General features: G+C 40.6%; 1 pseudogene; it reads left to right on the top strand.

The window, feature by feature from the left end:
• The first annotated feature begins 671 nt into the window (after positions 1-671).
• LOC131895383 (large ribosomal subunit protein eL33-like) overlaps positions 672-22024 on the top strand; it is a 113005-nt pseudogene continuing 91652 nt past the window's right edge.

Genomic DNA, 22024 nt, shown 5'->3' with positions numbered 1-22024 from the left:
GTGTGTGTGTGTGTGTGTGTGTGTGTGCACGCTCGTTAGCATTGTGATGGGTACGTTCTCTCCTCAGGGTATTGCACCTGGAGGTGTCAGCGATTCATTCTTAAATTAGGCAGGAAAACAAGAGCGTGTGTGTGTGTGTGTGTGTGTGTGTGTGTGTGTGTGTGTGTGTGTGTGTGTAGAGGAAGAGCCTCCCAGCTAGACTGGTGCTTTAGACTCTTTGAGTAATTTTAAAATAGCTTTCCATCAATGCGGCGTCAGTCAGCTACTTTTCTCTGAGCCGTGGTGCAGAACTTGTACAGGTACTGGTGTTGCTAGAAGAAAATCCGGCACGTCCCTTACTGTTTGTGTCTGCAGCTGTGGAGCCCACCCCGACTATTTACATGAGAAGCTAGTGGGTGCACGCGGTTATCCTGCCAAAGCCACAGCCTTCTTGGGTCGCTGCTGCCTGCTCCTGCAGAAGGCATTGGCCGTGGGGTGTGATCCCACAAAACAAAGGCAGCGGACCTTCTGAGGTGTCCGTCAGCCAGGGCAGTGTGTAAATCTTGAGGCAGGTTAGGCAGCCCTTAGCAATCCTTCCAGTTACCCTGACTTATCTGAGTGAAACTCAGGATGCAGGAAGCCAAGTCCGGGAAAGTGTGTGTGGAATACAGTCGAGGCCTTTTAAGACGAACATGTTGCAGGTAAGACGAATATTGCTCAAAGAATCATTCTAAGATGACATTAAAAAAAAGTCGAGGTCTTTATTCAGCAGACATAAGTTAGAGAGAGCTGGTTTCATTTGCATATTTGAGAAACTATTAAAAGTTGAATTGAACAAATGAAATCACTTAGGAGGAAGGAAGCCTGAAGAGCACTCGCTAAATGAAATTCAAGGAAAGCTCTTTAGTTCTCAAGTCCTGGTTATTCACTTTGTCCTGTATATTTTTGGAAGCATCTATCATCATTCATATCTTTACCTTAAAACATCTCTCAGGCAATTCAATGATACTTATAAAAAAATTTTTAAAAGCTGAAGTGATTTTCTTGCTTAAAGGTATTTTGTACGACTCTTCAGAAAAATAATGAAAAAAATGACATTTATTTGTGGTGTGTGTGTGTGTGTGTGTGTGTGTGTGCGCGCGCGTGCGTGAGCGTGCACAGTGCATGTCATTGTAGCCTGTGCAGAAATCAGAGGACACAACTTGTGAGAGTCTGTTCTCTCCCTCTACCATGTGGATTCAAGAACTGGTACACAGGTTCTCTGGTTTGAGAGCAAGTACTTTTACCCTCTGACCCTGTGCTTCTCAACCTTCCTAACGCTGCGACCCATTAATGCAGCTCCTCATGTTGTGGTGATCCCCGGCCATAACGTTATTTTTGTTGCTACTTCATAACTGTAATTTTGCTACTGTTGTGAACCATGATGTAAACATCTGTGTTTTCTGATGGTCTTAGGCGACCCCTGTGAAAGGGTCATTGGACTCCCAAAGAGGTTGCGACTTACGTGTTAAGAAATTCTGCTCTGAACCCTTGTGCTGATTTTGATAAGTGTTGGGTACAAACTTTTGCATGAAAATGTGTTATATACGTAGGTTTTCATAGGTTGTGGTCAGACAGTTCAATTAATTACAGTACTGGCTATTGGGAAAAGGAAAAGTTTATATTACAGTGAAATGAACGTAATTGAAAAATGGTGGGGTTTAAAGATCCATGTACTGTTATATATACTTGGTGGCCGTGGCACTATTGGAATATTTCATTTCAGAACAATTGTTATTTATAGGAGTTTTTTTCCCTCCCAGTGGGCCTTAGAAAAGATGACTATGCTGTGTACCCTCCTTCATTTTTAAACACAAGTAGATAATACACGTATTTTAGACTACAGTTTTAATATTTACCCCTAGATAGTTTATCGAAAAGAAGTTCAGTTAGAGTTTTAAGTTATAATGGAAATAAGTGTATTTGCAAAAGGCACCAGTTCATCAATTATAAAAAATATTCTGGTTGTATGCTAAAACAAGTTCTTCAAAAATTAATATCTTTGGAAAAATAAGAATTTATTAATAATAAGAAATTTAATTACTTTCGTTGACACAAATTGAGACAAATGGTTTTTGAACACTCACTCCTCAGTTGTGTTATTTTTGAAACAAAAATAGATGACACATTTTAGGGATAAAACACCAAGTATTTAATGTTAGTAAACACCTAAGTAGTGAAAGCATGATCCACAGTGTTCGGCTGGAATGAGTTTTCTTTATTAATGGTTTTGTTGGTTGGCCCTGTGGCTCTACAGGAGCGCACATGGAAAACAAGGCATATTCAGGAGAGCAGTTTAAATGAGGTTATAAAAATCACAAATAAAAGCAGTACCTTTCAGACTTGCATTTACCTATCTCACACCGAATTAGCAACCAAAACATGCCTTTTAAGAAAATGGAGCTGAGTGGTGGCGCACGACTTTAATCCCAGCACTGGGGAGGCAGAGGCAGGAGGATTTCTGTGAGTTCGAGGCCAGCCTGGGCTACAAATTCAGTTCCAGGACAGCCAGGACTGTTAGAGAAACTGTCCCCAAAACCCAAAAACCAAAACTCACCACCACCACCACCACCACCACCACCACCACCACCACCACCACCACCACCAAAAAGAAAACAAAGAAAGAAAATGGGAGTTGAATTGTATTTAGGTGTTCTTTTGCATAAAAGAGAATTTCAAAGACACATTTTATGTGGTTATCACTTTATTTTATTAATGACTGCCAATCAGAAAGTTATGGGGTAATGAGAGGTGTGCTCTTCTCCAGCAAACATAATGGCATGTTGAGATATTTTAATATTTTGGAGTGAATTGTGGAATAGATTAATCAGTCTTTTCTACTTGCTTTATTATTGTGTAGTGTAAAGTCTTTCTATTGCTCTATTACTTGTGTAGTGTAAAGTCTTTCCATTGGTTTATTACTTGTGTAGTGTAAAGTCTTTCTATTGCTTTATTACTTGTGTAGTGTAAAGTCTTTCTGTTGGTTTTATTACTTGTGTAGTGTAAAGTCTTTCTATTGGTTTATTACTTGTGTAGTGTAAAGTCTTTCTATTGGTGTCATTACTTGTGTAGTGTAAAGTCTTTCTATTGGTGTTTTTACTTGTGTAGTGTAAAGTCTTTCTGTTGGTTTTTTTACTTGTGTAGTGTAAAGTCTTTCTATTGGTTTATTACTTGTGTAGTGTAAAGTCTTTCTATTGGTGTTTTTACTTGTGTAGAGTGAAGTCTTTCTGTTGATGTTTTTACTTGTGTAGTGTAGCAGTCGGGTCAGACTCTGGGGCAAATGCTTACATGTCTCATCCAGAGTTCAATACTCATTTCACAGGTGAAAGACTAAAGAGACATAGGAAGACTAATAACTCATCCGAGGTCACTTCATTAGTAACACCAAGGGTTTGAAACTCAAGTTTGCTTTGCCGAGTCTTCAGTTAGATTCATGAGTTTATTTTGTTTTCAAAGTTTAAGGTGTGTGGTCCATTTAGATAAGACAGTCTGAATGTTCGTTAGCTGGAGATAATGCATTTATTTTGCTAAGAAAAAAAATCCATTGACTACTCGTTTGGGACCTAATTAGATAAAAAAGTTTGCCGAAGATGCTTCTGTTTGCTTATGATTTACTACATGAGTTATGGCTGTGTTATGAGGAGGTGTGCTTGAGTGATACTGTAGTTCTTAGTGACATAAGACTGCCCTTAAACTACTACAAAAAAGCCATACTCACTGCAAAATATTGTGAGGTGGAAATAGTAATAGCATCTATTCCTAGGGTTTTGATAAGGACGAAATGATGTAGAAAGTAATAAATGAAAAGCATTGAATACATAGGTGTTCATCATTGGTGTTAGGATTCCTCACATTGCTCTAAGGCACATGAGAAACTTAATTTCTTAAGGCCTTTTTTACTAGACGGGGAGTGAATTGCCATGGTAAAATTTTCACTGGGACCAGAATCTTCAAATACAAAAAGGCCTTTAATCCAAGTTCTTACATGGCGTAGAAATTTCCTCTGCAAAATTCCTTTCCACTTAGTATTCTCAAGCATTATTAACATTCCCGGTAACTAGCTCCAGCCCCTGCCTCACTTTTGAGGCAAGATCTTGCTATCTTTCTCTGGCTGATCTTGAACTCAGCACCCTCCAGCCTCAGCCTCCTGTGCTTAGACTGCAGGCATGCTCCACTGCACCTGGCATCTGTTTATTCAATTCCACTTTTTGATAGCTGTGATCATAAAAAAAATTCTATTTTTTATTGAACTGAAATCTGCTTTGTTGTAACTCCTAGCAGCTGGAACTAGCCTGGCTGTATGGGTCAATACAAAAGTTGCTGAATTCATCTGCCAAGACAGTTCTGCAGGGACATGCATTTTGCTGTATTGTTTTCTTGTAAATTTGCTCTTTTCCGTGGAAGAACTACTGTTGTCCCTAGCTGTTATGTGACGATAGAGCTGAGGTGTTAGAATGCAAATTTTCATAGTTTTTTTTTAACCACCTTTTTTTCCTCCTTTGAATATTCTCAAATTTCAAAATGACCTTTTGAAATATGACTTAGGTAAGAAATGAATAATATGTACCAGGTGTCACTCAGTGTAGAGTGGGGTGGGGACTGATATATTGGTGCATTAAAAACCAACTGATTATGAAAGAGCATTCATAGCTTGAATCTACTTTTATAAAAAAAACCTGCAAAGACTTACAATGTACATTAATATGTCTAGATATGGAACACAGAAATGGAGCTAGTATTCACTTTTGAGTGATGGGACAGTGAGTTATTTTTATTTTTCATCTGTGCTTTCATGGATTATGTAATAAAAATGGGTGGCATCTATTAAAATATGATATAATGAAATTATTACCTCTGTATTATTGCTCTAAGACCTTGGCTATAGGTCAAGATTTTCTGAGCCATGAAATTGGTGTTGGCTCATATTATTAATGAAAACTTCCAAGTTTTTTTTTTTCTTTTAACAACCTGTGAAGCCATAATTCTCACATCTGGTATTTGTGAAAGTGTTGGCTAAACCTGTTATCCTTACTGCATTTCATCTTGTTGTACACTGTATTTGCAACCTATGTGGGTCTTTTTGACCCTTGAGTCTGCTTATCAGCATATTAACTTCCCATTCTGCTTTGTCTGTGGATAAACACACTCTATAACTGGAGTCCAACCCACTGTAAGATAGTCTCAAAGAACCTCTTTTCATCTTCTACAGTTGAAAGGGGGGGCATCTTTATGCTTGGTATTCTTGCATTGGAGTCACTCAGTAGGTCAGTTGTGTCTCTCTGTGATACCAGTAAGAATACTGTGAAGTATTTCATTTATTGTCTGTCTAAGTTTGTTCCTAGTCTGTTTATGGCATTCCTTTGAGCTATCTCTTTAGTTGTACAACTATAAATTCCAACAAAATCAGAATACTTAATAGTAGCTTGTTTCTGGGAGTGAGCCATTGGTGATTCCTAATTTGATGAAAATTCCTTCTTGAATCTGAATCTTCTGGGTCTGGATATATAACGCTCACTTGTTTTTCTTTAAATGTTTAAATTATATTTATTTACTTATTGTGCATATATGTGTATGGGTGTCTGCATGTGGAGATCAGAGGACAACTTGAGGGGGTTACTTCTTTCCTTCTACCACGTAGTGGTGATTCTCAACCTGTGGGTCATGACCCCTTGGGGGGGATGTTCAACAACCCCTTCACAGGGGTTGCATATCAGATATCCTCTATATCAGATGTTTATATTACGATCAGTAGCAAAATTACAGTTATGAAGTAGCATATGAGGAACTGTTTGAAAGGGTTGCAGCATTAGGAAGGTTGAGAACCACTGTTGGAGGGGATTGGACTCAGATCATGAGACTTGGTGGCCAGTGCCTTTACCCACCTGACCATATCAAGTGGTCCACACTTGCTCATTTTCAAAGCAGCCTAATGTCTCTGGAATTTTAATGTGTCTCTTTATTTGTATATCTCCTTTAGCTTGAAAGTGAGTCTCAACAGGGAAGATGGAAGAAAACAGAAGTTAGGAAGAATCAAATACTTGCCATTGTCGGATATAATAGAGAACTATTATGGTCTAAAACAGTGGTTCTCAACCTTCTTAATGCTGGGACCCTTTAATACAGTTCCTCATGGTATGGGGACCCCCCAACCATAACATTATTTCCTTGCTACTTCATAACTGTAATTTTGCTACTGCTATGAACTGTAATGTAAATAAATATCTGATATGCAGGATATCTGCCATATGACCCAGAAGTTGAGAACCACTGGTCTAAAACTATTTATAGATTTATACTGTGATAGCATAAGATTACGTTCATGAACTCTTACAGTCTGTTCTTCAGACTGAGCTGAAAGAGATAATAGCCTTTTCTCTGGAAAAGTAAACAATTCTCTGTCTCATTGCATTGTGTTTCTAAACACCCCCTTTCATTCTTAGAGAAATCTGAGTTCACCAGACTCCTCAAATTAGGTCCCCTCCCCCTTTTCTTTTCAGCTTTTATGCATAAAAGTTTGTTTTCTAAAACTTACCTGCATCATTAAACAGCTGCAAAACCTTTGAAATATCTTTTTTTTTAGACAACCTCATGTTCCAAACAAAAGTAATTCTCATGTGTAATGTATGTGCCAACTTTTCACTGACATTAAGAATTACTTGTATTTTAATATAGCAATAAGAGTTTGCTAGTACCTTAAATTTACTTGACCTTCTTTTTTTGAGAATTAAATACGTCAGTTCTCCCTTTCATTTCCTCCCCCAAAGCTCTCCTTGCTGTTCACATTCAGCACCCCTTTGTCATTAATTGTTGTTATGTGCATATGTATGTGTATATATATATATATATATATATATATATACATATACACATATATACGTTCTTAAATATAACATGCTCAGTCAATACAGTGTTACTTGTATGTATGTTTTCAGGGCTGACCATTTAGTACTGGAAAACCAATTGGTGTGCTCTTCCCTGGGGAAGACCATATCTCCCACTTTTAGCATTCATTAGTGGCCTGTAGTTTTTGTGTGTAGGTTTGAGGCCTTCTCCCTTCTACTTTCACATGCCTATTGTTGTCCTACTTGTTGAACTCATGTTTGGGCAGTCATGTTGGTGAGACTATACAATACACCCAAGTCTCTCTATAAATATACATATATAGCTTAAATGAAATTTTCCTCATTTGGGCTGATGATGCTCTCTCCAAGAGTAGAGACCACCTTACAAAACCCCCAACACCAGGGATGGAGAAGTCATCTTTTGAGCTGTTTGTCAGTATTATCCAAAAGACCCCCAGAACATACAGGCTATTGCTATTGCCCTTGTTGCCCCCCACCCCCCACCCTGGAGGTGGAAGGTAAGTCCCTATTGCTGGAGATACCATGTAGTCAGATATAAGGGTCTAGAGGCCCCTGAGCTGGAACTGATCAGAATGCTTCCTCCCTGAGGACTTGCTTTCATGGTACCAGAAGGTGCCATGCTACCCTCTAAAGGAGGGAAGCAACCAACAGTTCTACACAGCTGTGACACCTGTGAATGACCACATTGACCCCAAGAGTGCGGTAGTGGCACACATACCTTGGCAGTAACCAACAACTCTCTGATCGACTTAAGATCCACTCAATAAGAAGGAAATCATGCCTGGTACTGGAAAGCTAGCCAACAGCCCAGGGTGAGTGAAGTCATGGATCTTGAATAAGAGCCTCCTATCACCACTTTACTAAAACAGCATAATTCTTAACTATCCTCTAAATATCTTTCCTTTGTTTTTTAACTCTTCAAAGAGTTGGGTGTTGGGTGTAGTGCATTTTATAAATTATTGTTGAACATAAATGATCCAGTTCTTAAGATCCCCATGTGAAAAAGTAAATCAGTAAGAAGTGGGAAGAAACAAATTTCTGGTCACCAAGGACATATCCACCAGTTACTTTATAGTTTCTCAAATTTGGAATTCAATCCATGAAGCTTTTGGTGATAGGCACAAGGAGATAAGAGGCAACTAGAGATAGAAAAAAAAAAAAACCCTGTAATTTTCACAACTATTTGGGCAGTTAGGTTTTTCGGAATCTGATCTAAGAAACTTGCTTTCAGAGAGGCTGCATTTGTTAAGTGGGATAAATCACAAACAGAGCAGTTAGACCTCGAGAAAATGTTATATCTACAAAAATAGTCAAGTTGCGAGTGGGTTATCTATTTTAGATAGTAATGATGTTCGAGGCAGTGATTGCACCATTATGTTCAGGGAGCAGTGTCTGCCAGAGTGAACAGCGCCAGCTGCATGATGGGGTGTAAGGAGAGAGGAGAGGGAATTTTGCTATTGACCTCTTTCTCTACGAAGCAGGGTTTTTAGCTTCCTCTTTAAAACGACAGGGGTGATGCGTGGCAGTAACTAGCATGGCTTAGCCTAGTGACTGCTGGTTATCCTGTCTTTCCGTTCTGTTTTCTTGTGGTGCCAGGGGTTAAAACCAGGGCCTCCTATATGCTGGGCAAGAGTTCTGCCATTTCTCTGACCTCCCTGCCTCTGGCTAGTTCTGCAGCGCACGTTTCCTAGTGTGTGTGTGCACCTCAGTGGTTTCCTGCCCAGCATGGGAGCGTGGGGGCAACTCTGCACTGAGCTGTACAAGGAGAGCTGTACAGTGCTCAGCAGGGTCTCGGCTGACTTCTTAGGAGAGAGAAAACAATTTGATTAGTTCAGTGGTATACTGAAAGTTTATTTTGCACTTGGGGTAACTTTGGAAAAGTCTTTCTAAGAGCCTATTACAGTACATTCCAGGCACTGAAGCCGACCATAATGTCAATGAAAGGGTGGAAAAGACTTAGTTTCAATCTATAGACCTGGAAAATGCTTATTACATTTCAGTGTCTTTGGTTTCCAGTTTGAGCATATTGCAGGATTATTTTAGTTAATTAAAATACGATATTTTGATTACTCATATGTTGGTGTGAGAGTATTTTATTGTTTGAAAAAGTGGGTGTGTGCCCAGAAGACACATCTGCATTCTGTTCTTCCTTGTGTGTTCCCGTGATGACCAGGTCACACAGGTCTCGTAGGCAGGCAGAGGCACGATGCCACCGAAGACCTAATGAGTCTCCTGTGTAATTCACCTCTAGGGACTTTCCCTAGAGTTCAATTTTCTTCCTTTTTCACATCAGTCGGCTAACAAGTGGATTTTACATTTTTGTATACCATTTTTTTTTTTTTTTTTGGTTTTTCGAGACAGGGTTTCTCTGTGTAGCTTTGTGCCTCTCCTGGAACTCACTTGGTAGCCCAGGCTGGCTTTGAACTCACAGAGATTCGCCTGGCTCTGCCTCCCGAGTGCTGGGATTAAAGGCGTGCGCCACCACCGCCCGGCTACATTTTTGTAAAGTTAAGTGAAACTCTGCTCTGAAATGGATTCTTTGAGGGAGAATGGGGGAAAAAAGTATGGCTAAAGAATGAATTTTGTTATGATAACCATAACTAATAGTTCAACCAAAAAAAAAAAGAATGAATTTTGTTTGCTTTGGTTTACCCTACTTACAGTGCCCCAAGAGTGTTGTCTGTGTCTGAATGTATTTCTTATGAGGAGAGCTTTCTTATTAAGGGGTATATCTTTGTGTATCTAGCTATAAAATGGAACATTGGTTCACTCCGGGCTGTAGTCATTTGAATTCTGTTGTGCTGCGAGAGTGGTGTTTTTATTTTAAAATGGGCAATTCCTTCCGCTTATGTGACAGAGACAGTCTGCTCACACTGGTTACTAGTTGATCAAAGCAGATCAAGGCTCAGCTGATGGCTTTGGGCTTAAACACGCAGCCTCAGATCTTGCTGCCTTCTTGGTATTTCTGTTCCTCATGCTTCCTTACTCATCATTCTTCTAGAGAATGATATGCCTTCTACTCTTTTCTAATTATTGCAGACTCACCCTGGCCATAGTTTTTGTTCCAACTGTCTCTTTCCTAAAGGGAGGCAGAAGTTGCTGGTTAGTTTTTTTGTCAAATTCACAGACACTAGTGTCACGTGTAAGCACGTCTGTGGGGCAATTCTCTTGAGTACTGATTGGTGTGGGCGGGCCCAGCCCATTATGGGCGGTGCTGTGGGAAGGCCCAGCCCACTATGGGCGGTGCTGCGGGAGGGCCCAGCCCACTATGGGTGGTGCCACCCTTGGGCAGGTGACCCTGGGTTGTATAAGAAGGCAAGCTGAACAAAGCCAGGGAGAACAAGCCAGTAAGTTGTGTTCCTCCAACAGTTTGGGGTTCGGGCTCCTGCCTCGAGTTCTCGACTTGGCTTCCCTTGGTGAGACACTGTAACTAGTAAATTGGAGTAAACCATTTCTTCCCTCGGTTGCTTCTGGTCAGTGTGTGGTCGCAACAGAGAGGTAAAGAAACACAGACGGGAAGCGGATCTTGTGAGCCGTAGAACCTGGGCCGTGTTGTGAGAAGCAGATTGAGAGCAGATAGGGGACCTTTAAAGTCAGGAGTCTGGAGTGTGCTTTGGGCGTCTTCACTGGCCTGTCCGTCTTGGTGTCGTCCGCTTTAACCTGTGACTCAGTGCCCTGTGCTTTTCTCCTCTTCACCTTCGCCCCAAACTGCTTCCGGGGGCTGACAGTTAAGTGATACCGAAGTGTGATGGATTGGGAAAGCTTTCAAGAAGAAAAGCCTCTTCTATTATTTTCGCTGAAAGAGACAACAAAACATTAGGCAAAAATAGCAGAGCGATGGCTCTGTGCAGCTTTGTGGAGGACTCGTGGAAGAGGCTTTGCTTGGTTCATAGAGGGGGTTTATAAGGGAACCCATTATCCTTCTGCATTAGAAGACTGAAGAAGAAAGGGGTTTATTGGAGACATGGCTGGGGACAAAAAGGCTCTTAAAAAATGGACTGCCTAGTTAATCCCTAGAACGTGTGTGCGCGCGTGCGCGCGTGCGTGTGTGCGTGTGTGTGTGTGTGTGTGTGTGTGTGTGTGTGTGTGTGTGTGTCACTGGGGCTTAAACACAGGAAGTGCTAGACATGCATGTTACCACTGAGCTACATGCACCTCTAAATTTTTAATGGAGTCAATATTCAGATATAAGCATCAGTATATTATTGCCTGTTTCCAGAAGTTATTCCCTGGATGTGTGCATTTGTTACGTAGTTACAGGTGAAAAAACTATGGAATAGAGTCATGTAGAGGTTCTAATATCTAATGTGGTTTGAGATTCAAATCAAAATATTTCAGGTAGACTTATTTTTATTTAAAAACGGTTTCATGTTGCAAGTTGATTTCAATGTCCATGGGACTCCATAAACATTATTGTACAGTAGAAGCATTTGAAGATTTTACCCTAGATCCCACTTAGCTTGCTTACTTGCCTACCTTCCTGCCTCCCCACCTGCCCTGCTCTTTCTCTTCCTAAATTACTCTTAGCTACTTATGGCTATTGTTTGGTGTATCTTTTTTAATTCAGTCAATATTCAGATATAAGCATCAGTATATTATTGCCTATTTCCAGAAGTTATTCCCTAGATGTGTGCATTTGTTATGTAGTTACAGGTGAAAAAACTATGGAATAGAAGCATGTAAAGGTTCTAATATCCAATGTGGTTTGAGAGTCAAATCAAAATAATCTACAGTTGAAATATCTGTGCCTTATATAGATACGTTAAGTATAATACTTAGTGTTCAAACACACCGAACTGCTTTATTTACTTACAGAAGTGTCTCTGTTTTATATGGATGTTTTACTGCCAGTGTGGAGGCCTGGAGTAAAGAGCAGCTGTTTGTGGGGATCAGTGGGAATTATGTAGGGACAGTCTTTGTTCTGGTGAACTGCCATGGAGTACTACATCGTTTCTTCTTGGGAATGGTCTGTCGTTCTGAAGGCTGGAAGATCCTGAGGACAGTGTCAGAGGAAAATGTGAAAACTTACAAATAATGGTTAAACTGTTTGCTTAGCACTTAAAACATAGTTTTGTCTGCTCTGCCTTAGGATGTACTCAGACCAAACATACTCTGAATCAACCAAGCACATGCTATCTACATGACCTGCTGAGTCAGGGCTTCAGAGAACAGACAACTAGGTATTTCAACAGGTATTGATCAGGCGTCTTGTAGATTCTAAATGTGAGTTGAGTGAGGTAATCCCTACCAAGTCCCAGTGCTACTAGACTGATGGGATTGTTTCATAAAGAGTTAGAATCCATTGAGATATAAGCTGCCATGGAAGTACCAAGCGATGCTACAGAGCACTGGCACAGAGAAGGAGCCATTTTTAATTCTGTGAGGGAGGAGTACTCAGGGAATCTGAAACAATTAAATAATAGCTGCATGAATCTTGTAGGATGAATAGAAATTTACTGGACTGACCTGATTGGAAGACGTTTTAAGCAGAAGGAACAGTATATCCAATAACAGTGTGTGGAAATGTAGACTGAAGTTTGGAGTGTGATAAGCAGTTTGGTTGAATGGATGAGAAGGACTTCAGGTGTTTCCCTAAGGCGTTTGAACTGATCTCAGAGGCCATGGATATGTATTAGCTTTTGGGTTTTCTTGTGCAATGTATTAATTATCCACTTATGATAATAGCATGACTGTTTGAAAAATTTGTGTAAAAGTTAAAAATTACTCGTAATCTTTTTGATAAGACCTTCCCCCTTAGCATGTTCTACGTGCTTATCTGATAAAACATTCAATTTTGGATTCTGAATTTTTCATTGAACATTGTATCATATATTACCTGTGTGATTGATTACCAAGTTTTCATAATCATAATTTTTATTGCTGTCTAGTGCAGAATCTTCAGAGATTTCCTGTCTCTAGACAACTCATGGTTGTTAAGCATGCATTTCCTGATCTTACCCCAGATCCATAGGATTTCTATGTATAATACCTGGAATTATGCATTTAGCAGATTTCCCCAGATAATTGCATATGTACACTGAAGTTGGGGAGACACTGATCTGAAGTATATACTATTATTTAACTATTTCTATAGCGCTAGAGACTTGGGCAAGTTTGACTTACTTGTTTGTGTATATAATGCTAGGAATGTCTTCATGTAAGGCACGATTTCCATAAACTGCATCTTTAGGATACACATCCGGAAGTGGAACTGCTCACATTGTGTGTCCCAGATACACTGTTTTATGTGCTTTACAGCCGATCCTCATAACAAGCCCCTCTCTAACCTCTTCTTCATCCCCGGGGTGAAAATCGGGAGGGTTGCATAATTTGCCCATAGTTATAGTTAGTAACAGATCTAAGACTCAACTTCAGGCACTGCTGACCCCAGAGGTCTTTCTCATGTACTGTTTTGCTTCTTAGTTACGTAAGGATCAACGTCTATCCCAGGTTAAAGAATAAGAATAGCAGTACACTTCAGTGTATAAAGAGTACTTTTCCTGTAAAATTATACAGGACCACATCTCCATTCTAGCAGAGTTCTCAGTTTTCCTTTCTTTGTGGACAGTTTCACAATAAGGGCAATATTTTGCTTTGATTTTTTTTCTTGAGAAATGCAAACAGTAAAATGAATGTTAAATTAAGATGTTTCAAAATATTTCTTTGTGAACCATTTTATTTTAAAATAGTGCAATTGTTCTATTAAAATTCCATTTTTTGCATTAAGGTTTCTGTGTGTGTGTGTGTGTGTGTGTGTGTGAGAGAGAGAGAGAGAGAGAGAGAGAGAGAGACAGAGACAGAGACAGAGAGAAAGACAGAGAGACAGAGAGAGAGACAGAGAGACAGAGACAGACAGAGACAGAGACAGAGAGAACGCCTATGAGTTTAATTAGGGTCTCTTACAGGAGCATGGGTAAGGGGTTATTTGTAGGAGCACGGGCAACTAGCCAGTGTCTACACCATTAGAGAACCTCCCTCCCTCTCCTTTGTAAGCATTTGTTACCCATGAGTAAGTCCTCAGGGAGGTGAAGGGTTCCTAAGCTCCTCCCTTCTCTAGGAATTTCTTGGGTTTTTAATGTTATGGAACATCTGTTGTCTTCAAAAATGGCTTAAAAATGTGTCCGTTCTGTGTCTCCACATGAGTGGTGTTAACTTTCTTTTTTTCTTGCTCGCACAAAGGAGGAGAATTCAGTGCTTGCCTATCTTCATTTTATTATCTATCGTTGTGAAGCCAGTAGATCTGGAAGTCTAGTAGAACGGAGCACTGGGCAGCGCATTTTTAGGACTTCCTCATCTCCTCTTTGGGGTGCTCTTTCATCCGTTCACTGAACTTTATGACTCCTGAGCATTCTTTGGCTGCTGCTACCTGAAACCCAGAGCTACCGTTAAATTTTATCCTGTGCCAGCAACTTCTTCTAGATTTCACTTTTACCCTCATATTAGCTGCTCTTGTGTCGCTGTAACAAGTATAGTAGAGACAGCTGATGGCAGGCACTGTATGAGTGGGAGACTCTTCCTTCAGTGCGTCATTGTTATCGTGGGGGATGGCGTGGTTGAGCGGCTCCTTCTGTGGCAGCAGGAAATGAGACAGGGGCTGTTCACATGGTGGCTGACCAGGAGGCAGAGGGAGCAAGGCTGTATCAGAGGCAGATGGGCCCTTAAAGGCCTGCCACTGGCAACCAGTTTCTATCAGTTGGGCTTCACCTTCCAAAAGTTCCACAGCCTGCCAAAACAGAGCCACTGGCTTAGGATAAAGTGTTCAAAACATTAGCCTGTGAGGGACATTTTTTTCTTCTATTCTTCTCTCATATATTACATCCCAGCCACTGTTTTGCCTCCCTCCTCTCCTCCCAATCCCTCCTCCACCCCCTCCCCATATCCACTCCTCCCCCATTTCCCTTCAGAAAAGGGTGGGCCTCCCAGGGATATCAACCAAACTTACCATATCAAGTTTCAATAAGACTAGTTACATCCCCTCATATGAAGGCTGGATGAGGCAAACCAGTTGGAAGAAAAAGGTCCCAGAAGCAGGCAAAAGAGTCAGAGACAGCCCCTGCTCCCACTGGTAGGAGTCCCACAAGAGGACCAAGCTACACAACTGTCACATATATATGCAGAGGGCCTAGGTCAGTCCCATGCAGGCTCCCTGGTTGTTGGTTCAATTTTTGTGAGCCCCTATGAGCCTTAGTTAAGTCTGTGGGTTTTCCTGTGGTGTCTTTGACCCTTCCGGCTCCTACAGTTCTTCCTCCCTCTCTTCTGCAGGATTCTCTGAGCTCTGTCTAATGTTTGGCTGTGGGTCTCTGCATCTGTTCCCATCAGTTGCTGGCTGAAGCCTCTCTGAAGACAATTATGCTAGACTCTGGTCTACAAGTATAGCAGAATATCATTAGGAATTATTTCATTAACTTTTTTTTTTTTTGTTTTTGCTCGTTGTGTTTGGTTGTATCCTAGGTCTCTGGGCTGTCCGGCCTGTGGGTCCTGGCCCTCCAGGCAGTGTCAGGCATGGGCTTCCTGTCATGGCATGGGTCTGAAGCATCAAGTTTTATGCCACCTTTACCCCAGCACATCCCATAGGTAGGACAAATAGTAGGTGGAAGTTTGTATGGCTGGGTTTGTGTCCCATTCCATCCACAGGAAGCCTTGCCTATTATAGAAGATGACCCACTCAGGCTCTGTATCCCCTGTTACTAGGGGTCTTAGGATTACCCTTGTAGATTGCTGGGAGTTTCCATTTTACTAGGTTTCTACCTCACCCACAAAATGCACCACTCTCTGGGATTCCAGTTGTCTCTCCCAGTACTCTCTTCCTCCAACCCAATCCCTCCTGTTCCCTTCTTTACCTGCTCTCAACCCCCCTTTAAAATCTATTCTGTTTCCCCTTCCCAGGGAGATCCATGCTCCCCCGCTCGAACCCTCCTTGTTACTTAGCCTTTCTGGGTCTGTGGATTGTAGCATGGTTATCCTTTACTTTACAGCTAATATCCACTTATGAGTGAGGACATACCATGTTTGTCTTTCTGAGTCTGGGTTACCTCACTCAGGATGATCTTTTCTAGTTCCATCCATTTGCCTGCAAATTTCATAATTTTTTTTGTTTTGTTTTTCGAGACAGGGTTTCTCTGTGTAGCTTTGCGCCTTTCCTGGATCTCGCTCTGTAGACCAGGCTCGAACTCACGGAGATCCTCCTGCCTCTGCCTCCCGAGTGCTGGGATTAAAGGCGTGCGCCACCACTGCCCGGCTAAATTTCATAATTTTTTAACACTGGGTAATATTGCATTGCATAAATGTACTACATTTTAAAAAAACCCTTTCTTCAGTTGAAGGACATGTAGGTTGTTTCCTGTTTCTGACAATTATGAATAAAACTGCTATGAACATAGTTGAGCTAGTATCCCTGTGGTAGGATGGAGCATCCTTTGGGTATATACCCAAGAGTGGTATAGCTGGGTCTTATAGATCGATTCCCAATTTTCTGAGAAACTTCCATATGATTTCCAAAGTGGCTGTACAAGTTTGCACTCCCATCAAAAATGGAGGAGTATTCCCCTTGCTCCACATCCTTGTCAGCATGAGCTGTCATCAGTGTTTTTGATCTTAGCCATTCTGACAGGTGTAAGATGGAATCTCAGAGTCATTTTGATTTGCATTTCCCTCATGGCTAAGGATGTTGAACATTTCTTGAAGTGATTCTCAGCCATTTGAGACACCTCTGTTGAGCATTCTCTATTTAGATATGTGCCCTATTTTTAATTAGATTATTTAGTTTGTTGATGTCTAGTTTCCCGAGTTCTTTATTTATTTTGGATATTAGCCTTCTATCAGATGGGAAGTTGGGGAAGATTTTTCTGATTCTGTGGGCTGCCATTTTGTCCTATTGATGGGGTCCTTTCCCTTACAGAAGCTTCTCACTGTGAGGGACATTTTTAATTCAGACCCTAACACTCATTTCCATCAATAACAAGGGGAGGGGTAGGGATATGGAATAAGTCTTGAGTCCTGATTTTTCAGTGTCAGCTTTCTACTCAGTGGATAGCCCTAGTGAAGTTATTTAACTTCTTTGTGCTTTGGTTTCTGTATCATAGGATAAAGATGATAACACATATCTTGTTGAGTTACCAGACACACCCTTTCTATAGTTTCAAGTATTTGTGATCCCCTTTGGTCTGAAAATAATAGATGGAATATTCAGAAATAAATAGTTCATCAATTTTAAATAACTAATAATGTCTATCATTATTCTACTTAATTAGTTATTGTCAATTTTTCCTGCCCCTTATTTATAAATTAGGTTTTACCATAGGCACATTTGGTACCATCTGATATTTCAGATATTCTCTGTTTTGGAACACATCTGCCATGGGTAAGGAGAAGAGTGTAACTTAGATCAAGCCTCAGAGTGCCTGCCACATAGGAGGGGGAAAATGCTCACTTTGTTTATGTGCATCATGACTGTATAAAGAATAAGTCAAGAATATAATTTATAATTATAAGCCTAATGATAAATTCCACATACTTATTTGAGTGGGAAACTCTAGGATATTTTCATTGTACTAGGCGTGTGTGTGTGTGTGTGTGTGTGTGTGTGTGTGTGTGTGCGTGCTCATGCACACCGTATGTGTGTGGAGGTCAGAGAACAACTTGTTGCAATTGACTCTAGTTTTCCCAGGGATCCAACTCAGGTCATCAAGCTTGGCCACAGGTGCATTTACCTGCTGAGACATCTCAGGAGTCCTTTTTTATATATATAGAGAAGACTATGGACCAGTTATTTTATACAACTGCATCCGTTTGGGGTTGATTTGATGTTCTCTAATGATTAGAATAGGATGTCACTAAAGGGTTCTGTACTCTTTATTTTGCTTCCTGTTGGGTGGTCCATGGGTCCATTTGTTGCTGCGCTGATGACTTGTTTTTGGTGGGTACCGTCAAGCTTCTATACAGTTACTCTTTTCCCTTCTAATAACCATCTTGTGATGCCATACTTTTAAACTAGGTACATATCTCTTTCCTTATCAAACCTTAAAAAATGTGTACTAAACGGAACACACGGTTACTGTTTTATTATATGTTATGGAGCATCATAGTCATTACTTTCGACATGTCAGTTGTTCTAGACTCAATAGCAGCCCTTTTAGAATGTCTTCATCGAATCATTCTCTGAGCGGTTTCTTGGGTTTACCATGTAAGGTGTTCCAGTTCTGGAATTTATGATTTCTTCCAGTGATATAGTACCTTTGGGAAGATGATGATTAGGAGCTCAGATTTTAGTACTGGGTATACTTATGACTTTAACAATGTCACCTCTCCAAGTTGCTCCAAGCCAGGGGTGAAAACTTACATATATTTACTAATACACGGAAGTGCACATCTATATCTGTCTAGAGTTACTAAAACCCTGAAACTTTTTTCTTTTTTTTCCATGTGTTTATGTGTGGTTTGACTATGTGCATATGGATGTCTACATGTATGATGCTTGTGTGCCTGCTGGTTTGTGTGCATATTTGTGTGTGTGTGTGTGTGTGTGTGTGTGTGTGTGTGTGTGTGTGTGTGTATTGAGGTCCATGTTGGTAATCTTCCTCCATCCCTTTCCATCCTATTCTTCTGAGGCAAGGTCTCTTAATCAAACCCAGAGCTGGCTGATAGGGTTAATCTCACCAGCCAGTTTGATCCTGGGGTCCTCTGACTCCACTTTCTGAGACAGGAATTACAAGCAAGCCTTCACATTAACCTTCCGTTTATGTGGGTCCCGGGGATACAAACTCTCATGCTCTTCCTTCTGTTGGCAAGTGCTTTAACTGATGACCCACACCTGGCATTTTTGATGTGGACTCTAATTCAAACCCTATTCCACAAACAAAGGGAATTTTAATTTCCCCTCCCTGTAGTTGTATCTTCCTTGGTCTTTCCCAAGGGTTTATTTTCTCTGTGTTTACATGTATTTTCTAGAACTCCTCCTGTTTATGCAGCCTCCTCCACCCTCTTCCTTCTGTAACGGTCTCCTACCAGTTTTAGCTGCTGCTTCCCTGTTAGGCTGCTCTTCGGCATAGATACCTTTCTGGGCATTTGAGGCTCTAACTCCGTATACTGATCCACATTGACAGGGGAATGCCCATTTCAATCTGCATGGGCTCAGACTTTACCTTTGCCCGTGGATGCTGTCTTATACTACTTGAACTCTAATACCTATTCCAGGATGTTCCCTCCATCAACACCCTATAGTATCCTTTTCTCGGGGTGGGGGAGAACTCTCCTGTTATTCCAGCCCTCCATAAGAGATGCTTTCTTTTTTACTTAGGCTCTATGACTCCACTCTGGGTTGTCTTGGGTATAGACATTTTCTAATCCTGTTTTGGACTCTGATATGTGATTGTAGGCCATTGCAACTTTTTTTTTTGAGACAGGGTTTCTCTGTGTAGTTTTGATGCCTGTCCTAGATCTCACTCTGTAGACCAGGCTGGCCTCAAACTCACAGAGATCTACCTGCCTCTGCCTCCCGAGTGCTGGGATTAAAGGCGTGCGCCACCACCACATGGCTCAAAACTTTGTTTTTATCTTTGTTGTGAATGCTAACATCTCTCTTCCCTACTTGCTAATGTTAAGGACTAAATTGTTCCTGAAAAAAAAAAGAGAAATGTAGAGAAAGAAAAAAAAGGGAGGGGGGAGAAGTCCTAGAAGAAAGTGATGTAATGTCTTTGTTATGGATGATAATAATAATGATGTTGATGAAATGTATCAGGTACTGGACAACTAAGATGTTTGGGTAATATGTAGATTGTGACCATTGTTTGAATACTATGTAGCTTCCCTAGACTTTTCTTTTTTACATGTTGAAAGACAGAGAATAATATTTTAATAAGCCAGACAGCACCTTGCTTTTTTTAAACTCTTAAAATATATATTATTGTGGACATGGAATGGCCTCCAGCTGAGAGAGAAAATATTTATATAGTTTCTGCTCTGTTTAGCTGAAGGTCTGTATCATAATTGTCAGTGAAATGCATGCTCAAGAATTTCAGTAAGTTGATGAGAATGCCAAGAAAGACTCATGGAAGCACTGGGGTGGTAGCTGTCATTTCCAAGGAGGTTGGGTTTGCAGAATATGATAAGAGAAGGATTTCAGCAAGTGGGCTCCTGCTATACGATATTCCCACTATGATTTTTAAAATGTCACATTAATGTTATGTCAGGAAATCGATAAAATGTGTTTTAAAAATGATAGACCTGCACAAGTCTTACAAAAATGATTACTGCTCCAAATGAACCAGGATAGTAAGTAATTCATACTGGGATTTCCCCAGATTTTAAATTATTACTAGGAATCTATAATTCTTAGAAACAAATCGAAGTAAAGAAACATCCAGGAAGCTCTTTAGTAAACGTTTGGTGTAGCTGAAAAATAGCATCATTATTTGCAAAAAGTGGGAAAAAAGTAGTTGGGAGCATTGCAGACATAATTTTATTGCAGTTATATCCTGTACTTTAAAAGACCATTCTGCTTTCCATGCCAAATTTAAGAAAAAATATACATCAGACAGTATTATCAGTTGATGCTCCTCTTCTCTAGGTTTTGGAAACAAGCACAGTGGAAAGATGATCAGATTTTCACTCATAGTTCTTAGGAAGGGAATGAAATGGGCTTGCATTCAGAGTGGGGTATACCCAGCGTACAAGGTAGTATGTAGGCTTCTGAAGATGCAATGATTTTTATTCTTCCCCTAGGCACTGTTTTTCTTACCATCAACACCTGTAAAGGCATATGACCTGTTCTTAGCATTTCATAACATCTTATGTTTTCATGAGGTCCTTGGGATTTCACAGAAATGGGGTGTATGTGCATATGTGTGTGTTAAGGAGAGAAAACGAATCCGTGTATGTGTTGTGTGCTTATGCATGTGCACAGATGTGCATGGGTGCATGTGTGTACATATGTACAAATGCATGTAGAGGCCAGAGGTTGACACCAGTCTCTTCCTCTGTCACTCTCCATCATATATATATATATATATATATAAAATTTTTTATTAAACATTTTTTTCTTTCCTTTTACATACTAACCCCTGTTCCCCCTCCCTTCTCTTCTCCGGCTCCCACACACCTACTTTCATCCCATCTCCATCCCCTTCTCATAGAGGGTAAGGCCTCCCTTGGGTAGTCAACACAGGCTGGCATACCATGTTGGAGATGGACCTAGCCCCTCCCCACTGCATCAAGGCTGAGTAAGGCATTGCACCATAGGGAATGGGCTCTAAAATGCCAGTTCATTTACCTGGGATAGGACCTGGTCCCATTGCCAGGGGACCCACAAACATATCAAGTCACTCAGCTTTCACCCACATTCAGATGCTGTGTCTGACTTTTTATGTGGTGCCAGAGATTGAACTCAGATCCTTATCCTTGAGTGGCAAGAGCCATCTCCCCAGCCTCAGAAATGGTTTCTAAACTTGGTAGTGGTGGAATTTCAGTAGTGGGACAAAGAGTCATATAGACTATGTATAGTATCTGTTCCCTGATACCCTTCAAAAAAATTTATCTAGAATTTTTGAATTTGGGGATTGACAGATAATTATCTGCTCAGCCATATAATCCACAGTATTATCATTTCTCTGATGGGAGGAAAAGATCCATGTCTGATTGACTTTTTGAAACAATACATTTTAATTAAAGTATAATCACATCACTTTGCCCCTTCCTTTTCCTCCTCCCTTCCCTTCCCAGGTCACCTTCCTGTATCTCCTTCCATTTCCTCCCTCAAATGGTAGCTTTTCCTCCTGATTATTGTTTATATATATATGTAAATGTCTATATCTACCTTTATATATACACAAATATATAAATACAACCTGCTGGGTTCAACTTTGTTGTTGGTGTGTATATGGTGTCAGGGCTGACCACTTTGTATCGGACAACCAATCAGGGGGCTTATCCCTGGGAGATACTAACTCTCAACAGCCATCAGTTGCCTTTAGTTTCTTAGCCAAGTAGAGGGCCTGTGAGATTGTCTTCCCCTTCTGTGTTGGCTTGTCTGTGGATGTCATCATTGCTCAGATCCTATTTATTTGGCCATCTCTATGAAGGACTGTTTCACAGCAGACTTCCTAGTATTCTGGCTCTTAAAATCTTTCCTCTATCTCTTCCCTGATGTT

This window comes from Peromyscus eremicus, chromosome 18, assembly GCF_949786415.1.
Source record: "Peromyscus eremicus chromosome 18, PerEre_H2_v1, whole genome shotgun sequence".
Taxonomy (NCBI): Eukaryota; Metazoa; Chordata; class Mammalia; order Rodentia; family Cricetidae; genus Peromyscus; species Peromyscus eremicus.
Note: the sequence above shows the minus strand (reverse complement) of the source record. Positions and strands in the feature narration are given on the sequence as shown.